We start from the raw sequence: 12795 nt of genomic DNA on the forward strand, positions 1-12795 counted from the left end.
AGTCCAATTTAAAATGGGCTCTTCTGGGTAAGATCGATGTCTTAGAAAATACTTCTAAAATCTTGCAGCTCTAGCAAATGTAGCGTCAATAAAGCCTGAGAAAAACCTGTACGCACTTCCATTTTCTGATTTTTCTACAAGCCAAATGTCAAGCACCCTGCCCCACTGCCCCTCTGAATGTACCCTAGCAGCAATGGCTGGCTAGGTGTTTCTGAAAGACCATGTGGGAAACCGACTAGTCAACAAGTCTCTCTGGATCTGCGACAGTTTGAATGAGAATGGTCCCCATATGGAGTCCCCATACTTGCACTCCAGTTGGTAGAACTGTTTGTGAAGGATTAGGAGGTGTTGGGGAAGGTGCACCAGGCCCAGTTGTCTTGCTCTTTCTCTGCCTCCAATTTACTGATCAGATATGAGCTCTCAGCTATGGCTCCAGTGTTGTGTCTGTCTACTCTCCACCCTGATGATCACAGACTAACCCTATGAATCTGTAAGCAAGCCCCCAATTAAACACTTTTTAAATAAAGTGATTTGGTCATTGGTGTTTTCTTACACCAGTAGAAAACTGTCTTCCAGGATCCAGAGGAGAAGCAAGAACTGACTTCTGACAGTTGTCCTCTGACTCTGACACATAAATCCTCATATCACACAAAATACCTAAACACAAAGGAAGCAGACATGCTTCCAGAAGGTGGGTAGTGATAGGGCAACAAGAAAGGACATATAGGACATACACTCTACAATGGGTGAGGAGATGCCATATCTCTTTGGGTGGGTGCTTTGATGACTTGCATTGGGGGGGTGGGGGGGGAGGGGTGCTGCCCTGACAAGAGCATCTGATTTTAACATCTGAATGTGAGCTTCTAGAATCAATTCCCTATATTCACACACTGGTGGCTTTTTCTCCACCTAAAGCTTCTGGGAGAGCTTGAGAGTGATGAGCAGGTACCACCCTGAGTGACCTTGAGAGTGATGAGCAGGTACCACCCCTGAGTGACCTTGAGAGTGATGAGCAGGTACCACCCCTGAGTGACCTTGAGAGTGATGAGCAGGTACCACCCCTGAGTGACCTTGAGAGTGATGAGCAGGTACCACTCCTGAGTTTGGGTGATGCTTCCTTCCAGTTTCTTGATTAGAGTCTCATAGGCCAGGTGTTAGCATTTTGTCTGGGCTCTGCCCCACAATTACCTGGCAATAGCCAGGTGTACCTGACTTACTATAAAAGGGGTTGCTTGCCACCATCTCTCTCTTGCTTTCTTGTTCTTGCTCTGTCCTCTTACTCCTGCTCCCCTCTCTCCTGATTCCTGTTCCCCATCTCTCTCAGGCTCATGGCCGGTGTCTACTCCTCTCCTCTCCCCTCTCCCCCCTCCCTCCCTCCCTCCTCCTCCTCCTCCTCCTCCTCCTCCTCCTTCTTCTTCCTTCCTCTTCCTCTTCCTCTTCCTCTTCCTCTTCCTCTTCCTCTTCCTCTTCTTCTTCTTCTTCTTCTTCTTCTTCTTCTTCTTCTTCTTCTTCTTCTTCTTCTTCTTCTTCTTCTCTCCCTCTCTCTCCCTCTCTCTCTCTTTCTCCCTCTCTCTCCCTTTCTCTGTCTCTACTTCATCAACTCCCCTCTCCATTCCCTGAATAAAATCTATTCTATACTATACAGTCCTGTGACTGCTCCCTCAGGAGAAAGGGATGCCTCAGCATGGGTCCACAGAGGCATCCCTTCCCCCACACCTGACTGCACATCCACCAAGCATATTCCTTCTCTCTACATTTTTATAAAACACAACACAGGGAGTCTCAGTTTCTGTGAATCACCTAAGTCAGCTCTGAAAATGGCTGGCTTGTTTGATTCCTATAACAGTAATCTAATTTTAATTGTCTTAAATTTGTGCATTTAAAGACACATAGTAGCAACTATCCGGACTGGGTCTTGAAAATCAGACTAAATAGGTCACTTCCATAATATATTAATTTACCAAAAATCTCAGACATCTAAAAATAGCAAAACATAGCAGCAAGAGCTATGCAGAAGCCTATAGAATAGACATCATGCAGAGTCACCCTAGTTATGAGATGATTCAGAGAGTCAAAAAATGAGAAAAACAACGTCAAAATATTTTCCCATTATAGGAGTAGGTGACACACAAAGACAGACAGGTGCAACCAAATACCAAGACCTGCTCAAGCCAAGTTTCTGTTTAGAACAGTTTCTTCCGGAAAAAATAAAACCCACATTCCATAGCCTACATTTCCACAAAGTGTTTGAAGTTTCATGCAGTCAGCAAGGGAAGCATGCAAAAGCCCTCCGGAACTTTCCATAAGACAGGGCATGACTGCCTTCCCTCCACAGCACATAGAAGCAGAAACCAGCAAGCATGCATATGTGCTCTTAACCTAATCCTAACTTTCCCCAGATCTGAAATCAATATGGAGAAACTCTTGCCATGCTGTGTACCCACAGAGAGTCATGGGGTTGATGGCAGCACAGCTGGAGCACAGCTGGAAGAGTCTGCTTCTTCATATCTTGGTCCTGGATGACTGTTTTACCTGTGCTTTTGTTTGGTTTTGAAATCTCTGCTCCATTGTTTTAGCATTCTATGATGGAGCACCATCCTACAACTTTGATCCAAGTGGGCAGGTTCTATTATTATGAGTTTGGGGAAATGTTTTCCTTATCTCAAGGTATAGTGAGCTACTTAGTACAAGCTCATCTGTTTGAGATGAGATCCAGAGCATGCAGTTCCTGTGATAGTTGGTTTTATGCCATGGTTTGACTAGATCACAGGGTAACTAGGTGTTTGGTCAGATATTACAAAGGAAGTTTTGCATAACATTACAATTAGAGCCACTGCCTTGCTCTTTCTGATATGACAGGCCTCAGCCAGCCACCTGAAGGCCTGAGGAGAACAGGAAGAATAACCCTTCTGCACATGAAGGGAGATCTTCCTCTCTGAGTATGTCAAGGCAGAGATGTGTCCTGCTCTAGAACTCCAAGTAGAGTGCAGGTTTTGTCTAGGTCCCAATATGACCTTTGTCAAAGTTGTTTCTATGACACTGATTGTCCTCTGTCTCCAGTTTGCTATCAATAGACCCTAGGATATCTCAGCTGGGAGAGAGAGAGAGAGAGAGAGAGAGAGAGAGAGAGAGAGAGAGAGAGAGGAAGAAAGAAGAAAAGAAGAAGAAGAAGAAGAGAAGAAGGAGGAGGAGGAGGAGGAGGAGGAGGAGGAGGAGGAGGAGGAGGAAGAGAAAAGGAGGAGGAGGAGGAGGAGGAAGAGAAGGAAATGATTATGGTTTCCTTCAGTTTCATTCTTTCAAGAAATCCTAATTCAACCCCAAACCTTTCTCCCATCGAGACTGAAGTGTATAGAGTTCACACTATCCAGCTGTCTTAGATAGGGTTTTATTGCTGTGAAGAGACACCATGACCACAACTCTTATAAAAGGAAACATTTAATTGGGGCTGATTTACACTTTCAGAGTTATCATCATGATGGGAAACATGGTGGTGTGCAGGCAGACAAGGTGCTGGAGAAGGAAATGAGAGTTCTACATCTTGATCTCCAGGCAGCAGAAGGAGACTGACATATAAGACCTCAAAGCCTGCCATCCAAACTGACACGCTTCCAGCAGCAAGGCCACATCTACTCCAACAAGGCCTCACTTTCTAGTAGTGCCACTCCTTGGGCCAAGCATTCAAATGCAAGAGTATATGGTGGTCATTCCTATTTCAACCACCACACCAGCAGAGCCCAGCTGTGGGCAGACAAATCTTGAGACTCTGTAGCTAAACTGATCACAGCAGCTTACATGACTAAGTAAGAGGTGGGTAAATGAACGGAGTGAGACACAACTGTAATTGGGGCCATTCTGTACATGCTGTGGTTTTAACATGGACTGCATGGCAGGGGCATGCTGACTGCACAGAAAGATGGCTAAGAATGCATAACCAGGGAAAAGGGACTGGTGATTTCCTAGCAGGATCTTAGGCTTCATGACTGCAAAGGCAGAAGTAGAGCCCATCACCAATCTCATCCCAGCCAGGCAGCCCCAAAAGGATTAAGAATTCAAACAACCCCTTTCTTAGAAATGGAAACAAAACACCCATAGAAGGAGTTACAGAGACAAAATTTGGAGCTGTGACGAAAGGATGGACCATCTAGTGATTGCCATATGCAGGGATCCATCCCATAATCAGCTTCCAAACACTGACACCATTGCATACACTAGCAAGATTTTGCTGAAAGGACCCAGATATAGCTGTCTCTTGTGAGACTATGCCGGGGCCTAGCAAACACAGAAGTGGATGCTCTCAGTCAGCTATTGGATGGGTCACACGGCCCCTTATGGAGGAGCTAGAGAAATTACCCAAGGAGCTAAAGGGAACTGCAACCCTATAGGTGGAACAACAATATGAACTAACCAGTACCCGGGAGCTCTTGTCTTTAGCTGCATATGTATCAAAAGATGGCCTAGTCGGTCATCACTGCAAAGAGAGGCCCATTGGACTTGCAAACTTTATATGCCCCAGCACAGGGGAACACCAGGGCCAAAAAGGGGCAGTGGGTGGGTAGGGGATTGGGGGGGTGGGTATGGGGGACCTTTGGGATAGCATTGAAAATGTAAATGAGGAAAATACCTAATAAAAAAAAAGAATTCAAACAATGTTACAAAATATAGTGCAACAAGGATGGACCTGGCAGCCCTTGCCAAGATACACCCTGAGTAATTACGGCGCCATACAATATGCTATAAAGGGGACTTATTGGGGAAATGGAGTAGAGTAAGGACCTGGGAGAGGATAGAAGCAGATGAGTGGACATGTAGACAGGCAGACAGACCAGAGCAAAGCCATGAGGGCAGAGAAGAACAGAGAAGGGGGAGGGGATGAAGGAAGGGAGGGAGGAGAGAGGGACAGAGAGAGAGAGAGAGAGAGAGAGAGAGAGAAGAGAAGAGAAGAGAAGAGAAGAGAAGAGAAGAGAAGAGAAGAGAAGAGAAGAGAAGAGAAGAGAAGAGAAGAGAAGAGAAGAGAAGAGAAGAGAGAGGAGTGGCTGGCAATTCTTTTATATGCAGCCCACAGCTGGAGCACCTGGGTTCACTGACAAATGATGATGTAAGCTATTGCTAGGTCCCTGGGAGGAGCCTAGTGGAATCACCTGTAAGCTAACAAACAGAAATTGACTTTTTCTTTAACATTTCATTTCCCAGATTACCCCCCTAAGTAACTGATATACATATTGTAAGCCTGAGAAAAAAGTTTTTGGGTTTTCTCTTGAGTCTGTTTGCTGCTGGTGGCTCTTACTTTGATTATCTGAACTTTCTTACTGTTGATAGACAGGAGGAAGCTGTGTGAATTTTCAAATGTGCAGCATATGAAGCATCATAACCTTCTTCGTGGGGAAGGCTTTATGGGTAAAAGCTACACAAACTCCAAACTGTTGTAGTTTTGAGAATATATTTCTACATTCTGCTAGGTTCTGGGGACATAGGGGACAATAGCCAGTCAGCTCTGTGGGTTGCACTGTAGAGAAGGGCTTACATGACCCAGAACCACAGCACTGCAGGTGGGCAGAAGAATGTCAACCTGATACTGGCTAGGGTCACCAAAGAAACAGAATCTCAATATGTTTATCAGGTTGGTCTGTTGTTCATCTTCTTGACTGGTGACAGACATGGGGGACCCAGCTCACTGTGGGTGGATTCAACCCAGGCTGGTGGTCTCAGTTTCTATAAGTCCTATCAAGCCATGAGGAACGAACCAGTAAGCAACAACCCTCCATGGTTTTTGCATCAGCTCCTCATCCAGGTTCCTGCCCTAACACATTCCATGATGAACTGTTATATGGAAGTGAAATAATTCTCTTCCTCTCTAAGTTCCTTCCCATGGTGTTTTAACACAACTATAAAAACCCTAACAAGGACAGAAATTGTAGTTCAGGATGTGGCCTCAGAATAAGCTCTCTTTGATTCACACCTCTCGTCTCTGCTGTCTGCTTATTATCTTTGCATTTGTTGTGTGAATTAATAAAATAATGAACATGAAAGTTTTCATTACACACCAAGTGATTCTAAGCCACCATCACCAGCCCCTCACCTCGTCTGATATTGCCTGCTTTTATATTGCTGTTTGTCCACTGTCTGTTCTGGAAGGTGTTATAATTATTGTAGTAATTACCACCTGAAATCTGGCCTTGCAGCAGTACATATCTTCCCTTTGTGGGGTTTTCCTTTAAGCGTCTTCTGAGGCAGAAGAACTCTGTATGAAGTCATTCATAGGAAGTCTATTGCTGGATAATCTGAGGAGACCAAGTTGCTATGGCCAACTTCACTCCTTCTAAAGGTTGATGGATGGAAATGACTGTTTACCCAGATTTTTGAAGCCCCTACTCTCTCTGCACTCTTTCAGGTGGTCAGTTACCCCCTCATAGAATCCTATACTTAGTGACTCTTAAGTTCAGGGGCATCCTTGCCAGCAAGGTCACTGTCATGGTGTCTCATCACATTTGCTTTGTATGTATCCAATGACACACAATAGCCCATCACACACTCTGCTCTCTACAAAACGCCAAGCTATTTGCATTGTCTATTGCCTGGTTTTAGGATGAAATTATGGTCCTTGTTTGATCTGTACTGGAGCATGTTCCCATTTGAGAAGTCAGTAAGGAAGAGCCCTGCTGCTGCACTGGATAAGTAGTTTTAATACACTAAGATGAAGAGACTGTGCAAAAATAAAACCTGCCTTGTTCCATCTGTAATTCAGCAACATAGAAATGTGTGGGCCTTATCATAAACTTTGGGAGATTGCTCTTATTTGACACAGTATGTTCTGCAGGTTTTCTAAGAAGAAATTATTTCCTAAACACAAAATTATCATGACAGAAAGTTGGGAAAGAATAGTATAGATTCTTTGAGGGTAAATACAATATGTAAAACCAAGCAAGTGATTTCAGGATATGAAAGGCAGCCCCACAGGGCTGGAAGAGGCTAGACCAACCTAATTGCATAGCAGAACACATGCACATCACTTAGACTGCATTTAATGTGGACCAGTGTTGGAGTGCCTTATGGAGACTATGGGAGGGCTAACCTCCTGAAGTGGCTGTTTCTGGTTGTCAACTTGACCATATCTGGAATGAACTACAATCCAGAATTGGAAGGCTCACCAGTGATCCTAATCTGGAGGCTGGGAGATACAAGTTTCTGACCTGGATCTTGGTATAGAGATCTTGAGGCATAGTGGCTATGGAATCCAGAATATTAAGACAGGGAGATCTCAGAGTCATCTCTCAGAGTCATTAAAGGCACACACCTTTAATCTGGGCTGCACCTTCTGCTGGAGACTACATAAGGACATTGGAAGAAGGAAGGCTCTCTCTCTCTCTCCTTCGCCTGCTTGCCGTGTGGGACTGAGCAACTGCTAGATCCTTGGACTTCCATTCACAGCTGCTGCTGACCATTGTTGGGAGTTAGACTGCAGACTGTAAGTCATCAATAAATTCCTTCACTATATAGAAATTACCCATAAGTTCTGTGACTCTAGAGAACCCTGACTAATACACCTCCCTAAATCCTTTCTGAGTACCAGCACAGAGAGGAGAAATGGTCTTGAAATCATAGCCATGGTCTTCATAACATGTTTCTCATTCAGTGACTCTTCTGGAGCAAAAGATAACGGCAACAAAACAGAAAGGCCAGTGCACAGAAGTCATTACTCTATGGTGAGCAGATAGTAACAAACATTAACTCTAGATGGGAAGGACTGGAATAAGCTCCAACCTTGGATCTTATACTATTCTTGTTCCCAGAAGTCTCTCTTCAGAACATTTGAGAGTAAAAATAATGGTTGTGTAAGAACCTCCTAAGAACGTCTTCACAGATGTATATCACAAAAGCCCCATTCTGCCCTCTTCATTGTCAGATTTGATTTGTCAAGCACACACCCTCCTGACAAAAGCTTAGACAGTTCTGCCCTTATTTCATGAACAGCAATAGCAACCACCCTCAACCCATCATGTCTTCTCCCAGACACTAAACTTAATTTAATTTTCCAACAACCTGTAAAGTATTTACTCTTGTTAATAAAGCCTACCCATTTTGTGAGCATTTGTTTTGGTTGAATAATGTTTCAGACAAGCAGCTAGTTTGGCAAACACCACACTTTTTCCAGCAGAAAAATAGATGATAAACACGCGATCAGACAAAGGGCCCACTTGATGGGAGCTCAGCACCTGTGAGGCAAAAGCAGGAAAGTTAGGGGTTCAAGCCAGCCTGGCCCACATGACCAGTTTCTGGACATACTGGGCTACTTGAAGCCCTACCAAAAACAGTCAAACGAAATAATTCTAAGTATTAATGTATCATGAAATGAACATGGATAGAGGGACAGACAGAGTGACCAGGAGGTGAAAGCAGAGGTCAGTGATGCTGAAGTTGAACAAGAAGATCTTTGTGACTAAAGTCATTTGAGAAACACTAGCATGAATGATTTATGACTGGAGAAGTATCTAGATTGTAGATTCAGAAAGACTCTGCCTGAAGTCAGGAAAGGAGAGACTGATGAGGGTGTGCCAGGCTGGGAGCAGCCTGATCATGGAGATCTTAGCTTCAAACTGTGGTATATAGATGGTCCTCCAACCTGCAGGTTTCATGTTCTGGAATTCAATGCCCCTAAGACAGATATGTGTACATGAGGGTGAGGGGGCATGTATTTTGTGCCAAACTTATATATACTGTCCAGGTGTGTTCTAGTCATTATTCCATAAACAATATAACATAATAAATATTTATGTGCCATGCATATTACATTAGGAATTTTCATAGCATGTATATTGTATTAGGTGCTATAAATAATACAGACAAGATTTAAAGTATGCAAGAGGATGTGTAGATTATATGCAGATAGTGTGCCATTTTGTGTAACACTTGAACACCTGCAGACTTTTGTACCCAGGGATTCTGGAGCCATGACAGAGTGGCTGTGGTTTGAATATCACATACAGAACAATAGGGAGGTTATTGACAAGCAAACAACAACTTAAGCGAATGAGACTTTTTGATGTGAATTACAATACAGAAGGTCAGCAGCATCAGGGGAAGGGGTGGTGTGTGAGCTCTGATTGTTCCTCATCTTACTGTTTTGGGGAGGATACCACTGTCAGGACCAGTAAATAGAGGCCTAGCCTTTGACCTCAGGTTTGTATTCCCAAGCTATGGTTCTTTGCCCTAGAACCTATAATTATAATAAGTGTTTAGCAAACAGCAGAAGGTCAGCAGCAACAATATTCTACGAGAAATCCATAAGCTAATAAATACTTAATGCTGCTTTGGAAGGGAATTAAAAAGTATACAGCATGGAAACTGTTGGAATCAGGACCTCCCAAACCTATGACATCACATAGGCAGCAGCGTGACCAGCAGCATAGTCCCAGAATCCACTTGGTTCACCTCCCACCTTTACCTGCATTCTGTCATTTTCCATATAAATAAGGAGAACGCCCCTCTCTTGTGCTCTCTCTTCTCTCCCTCTTCTCTTACTGCCTCCACCTTGTCTCTACCTATAAAACCTCTTCCACGTGGAACTGCCTTGGCCTAGTGTACTGTTGAGACGTGACCCACCATTCTAACACATCTGAAACCATGCTCTCAAGTTCCTAAAAACTTAAGATAAAGTAGAAATTACACACTAGTTATAGTCACATAAAATCATACAAGAAGCAGTTTATCCCCCCCCCCTTTCCCAGAAAACATTATATTTGACTCTTGTCATTGTAACTATACCAGGACCAGGGATAAAACCATCATTAAAAGTGATAAGATGAGAAGTTAACACTTGTCCTATCACAGGATTATCCTTCAGCAAGAGAAAGTTTTCACCAAAGAGTCTCAAGGAGGGAAAGATACAGACAGAAGTATGCAGAAGCATGGACAAGGTAAAGATGAAGAGGAACTGGAGAGCTTCAGCCATCCTTGGAGAGGAGGTGGGGTGTGCACAACTGTATAAATGCTTGTGAGGTGGCTGTGGCCTGTCTCCTTACAGTGCTGGTGAACTTGAGAAGCAGTAAGAAGTTCTAATGAGAGAGGTTTAGATGACCAATATCATTGGAACCACCTCAACACTATTGTGGACAGAGTGTTGGCATTCCTTCTAGGCTCCACCCCACAGTTACCTGGCAATAGCCAGCTGTGCCTGACTCACTATAAAAAGGGCTGCTTGCCCCCTTCTCACTCTCTTCTCTTCTCTCTTCTCTTGCCCTCTTCCCCCTCCTGTCCTTTCTCTCCCCATTCCCCCCACTCTCCATGTGCTCATGACTGGCCTCTACTCCTCTTATCTCTATCTATCTATCTATCTATCTATCTATCTATCTATCTATCTATCTATCTTCTATCTATCATCTATCTATCAATCTTTATATCTATCTATCTGTCTGTCTGTCTGTCTATCTTTATATCTACCTTTCTCTGTCTCTACTACCCCCTCAACTGCCCTCCCCATACCCTAAATAAACTCTATTCTATACTATACTGTTGTGTGGCTGGTACCTCAGGGGGAAGGGATGCCTCAGCATGGGCCCCCGCAGAGGCACCACTTCCCTGCAACATACCACGCCTCCACCAAACATATCCCTGGCTACTTTTTCTTTTTCATGAAACACAACACAGAGGCCTTTGGATTCTGAGGGTTTGGCAGAGGAGTGCCATGACACTGGAGGTGTGAGGTGATGCTGAGATGCTGGTTTGCTCATGATGAGACAGTACCAGGGACACCCCATCCCTCGTGGAAGGCTTAAGAACCTCAGGAAAGAATGAGTAGATGGATTTCTGCAATAAAAATCCATATTTACTTGTTAGGGACGACACTTAAAGCACTCATGTAGTGCATGCCAAGGGGCACAAGCACCCACAATGGAGCCCTAAGGATCTCTGAAAATTGTGCTTGCTTATCATAATGAAAGGGAAATACAGATTATCTCCTGAAGGAAAAAAGAGAAGATAAAATCAAACTCAAATGCAAGAGAGCCTTTCTAGAGGTTACATAACAGTGTAACTTTATTTAACACTAACTTCTGGCAGTGAAGAGCTTTCTTCCATGGAGCATCCTGCAAGCTGAGCTGTTGGGATGCAGCCATTGTGACTTTTGGTAATGCACCTTGACCAGTCACTGATGTTCTTGTAATCAACAGTAGCAAATTCCTTGGTCCAACATAGGAGACTGGAATGGAAGCATTTCCTTTGTCTTTCTTGAAATTCTGTCTTGAGTTAAGAGATATATATTTGCCTCTCCCCAGGAAGCACCATACAACAATTTTGTTCACCAAATTAGTGAACTTAAAAGTAGCCAGTTATGTGTCAAGAGTGAGGTGGGATACATATTACAGTCTTGGGGAGAACTGGTAAACTGCTTGACTGAGGGCATGTCCTGTGATGAGTCCCTGGAGAGTTCCATCCATCCATCATGGGTGCAGAAAGGACAAGACACAGAGCACGCTCTGTCATTGTGGTCCTTTGTAAGGGCATAGTCCTTATAGCACAGTTCAACTTACAAAACTGTGTTTGCTGAGCATCTTTGTGTCAGAGGGACTGAATGAAGCTGTGAAGACTCTACAGTACCTCATCCTCTCTTGCTTCGTGACCACACCACCCTGGCTCTTTATCAAGGTCTTTGCTGTACTCAAGAAACAAAGCGCTCATCTCATGCTTCCCCAGCCTGCCAGGTGCATCCCAGGAGACTGTGAATGCTTTTGCATATGAAATCCTAATTATTTCCTATACCTGAGGATAGCAGCTCTGTAGGGGACTCAGCAGGATCGCCTCGATTGCAGAATTATGTTCATTTTGTGAATTCCATGGCAGTTCCTGTTTTTTTCTTTCTCTCTGGTTTCTATAATATTGAAGAAAATGTTTTTTAACTGCAATGTAAGTTTATAATTAACTGGAGCTATATATTTCTGCTTATGTGGTATATATTCAATTTGTTGAAGGAAATTTCAGTTTCTCTCTTCAGAAGTCACTGACGGTTGTTACTGTATTTTTAGAGGACTATGAGAAGAAGAAAAATTCATGACTTAAAACCAAAAGTATTCATTTGAATGTGTTAGTTTAATAATTTGACAGATTAAATAAAATTCCAAAACAAGATGGAAACCTGTAAAGCATCTAAGTGTGTATATCTCACTTTGAGCTAAAAGAAGCCTCCTGAAGAAAGAACACAGATTGAGTAGACTGCAGGCTCAGGAAGAGACCTGAGATGTATACAGGAGCCCCTGCCATGCTGGCTGCTGGCTGCTGGCTTTAATTTTTTTGTTGTTGATGGTAGCAGGTTCAAGGCCATTCCTTACAAAGGTCTGTTGTCATGGCAAGAGGGCTGTGGAAAGTTTAACACAAGCCCATACTATGTGCCCTGCTTAATGCCTTCCCTGTATACTTTAAATCAGTCATACACTATTTGCGAATGGTCCCTGAGCAGCATCTCGCCTGATGGACAGTGTGTTCACGATCAGATGGAATGTCCTGAGAGAGACAAGCGGTACATGCTCCCCGTGAACGTGGCATCTAGACTTAAATTTTCATATACACACATATATGACATGAAAGTAGGAGAGGAAGAGGACTCAACAGTAGGAGGGAATGAGAAAGAGTGACAGGGAATGTTTCATGGGAGCAGAAGGAAGAACAGGGGAGGGGCTAGTGTGAGGTAGGCAATGTTAGGGGGAAGGGCCACAGCCAGGGGGAGAGGCCAGTGTGAAGGGTAGAAACCAGCCTGAGGGAGCTGGACAGTAGGGTGGGGTCAACATGAGAAGGGAGTAGGAAAATAGT

This window comes from Mus musculus, chromosome 3 (genome assembly GCF_000001635.26).
Source record: "Mus musculus strain C57BL/6J chromosome 3, GRCm38.p6 C57BL/6J".
Classification (NCBI taxonomy): domain Eukaryota; kingdom Metazoa; phylum Chordata; class Mammalia; order Rodentia; family Muridae; genus Mus; species Mus musculus.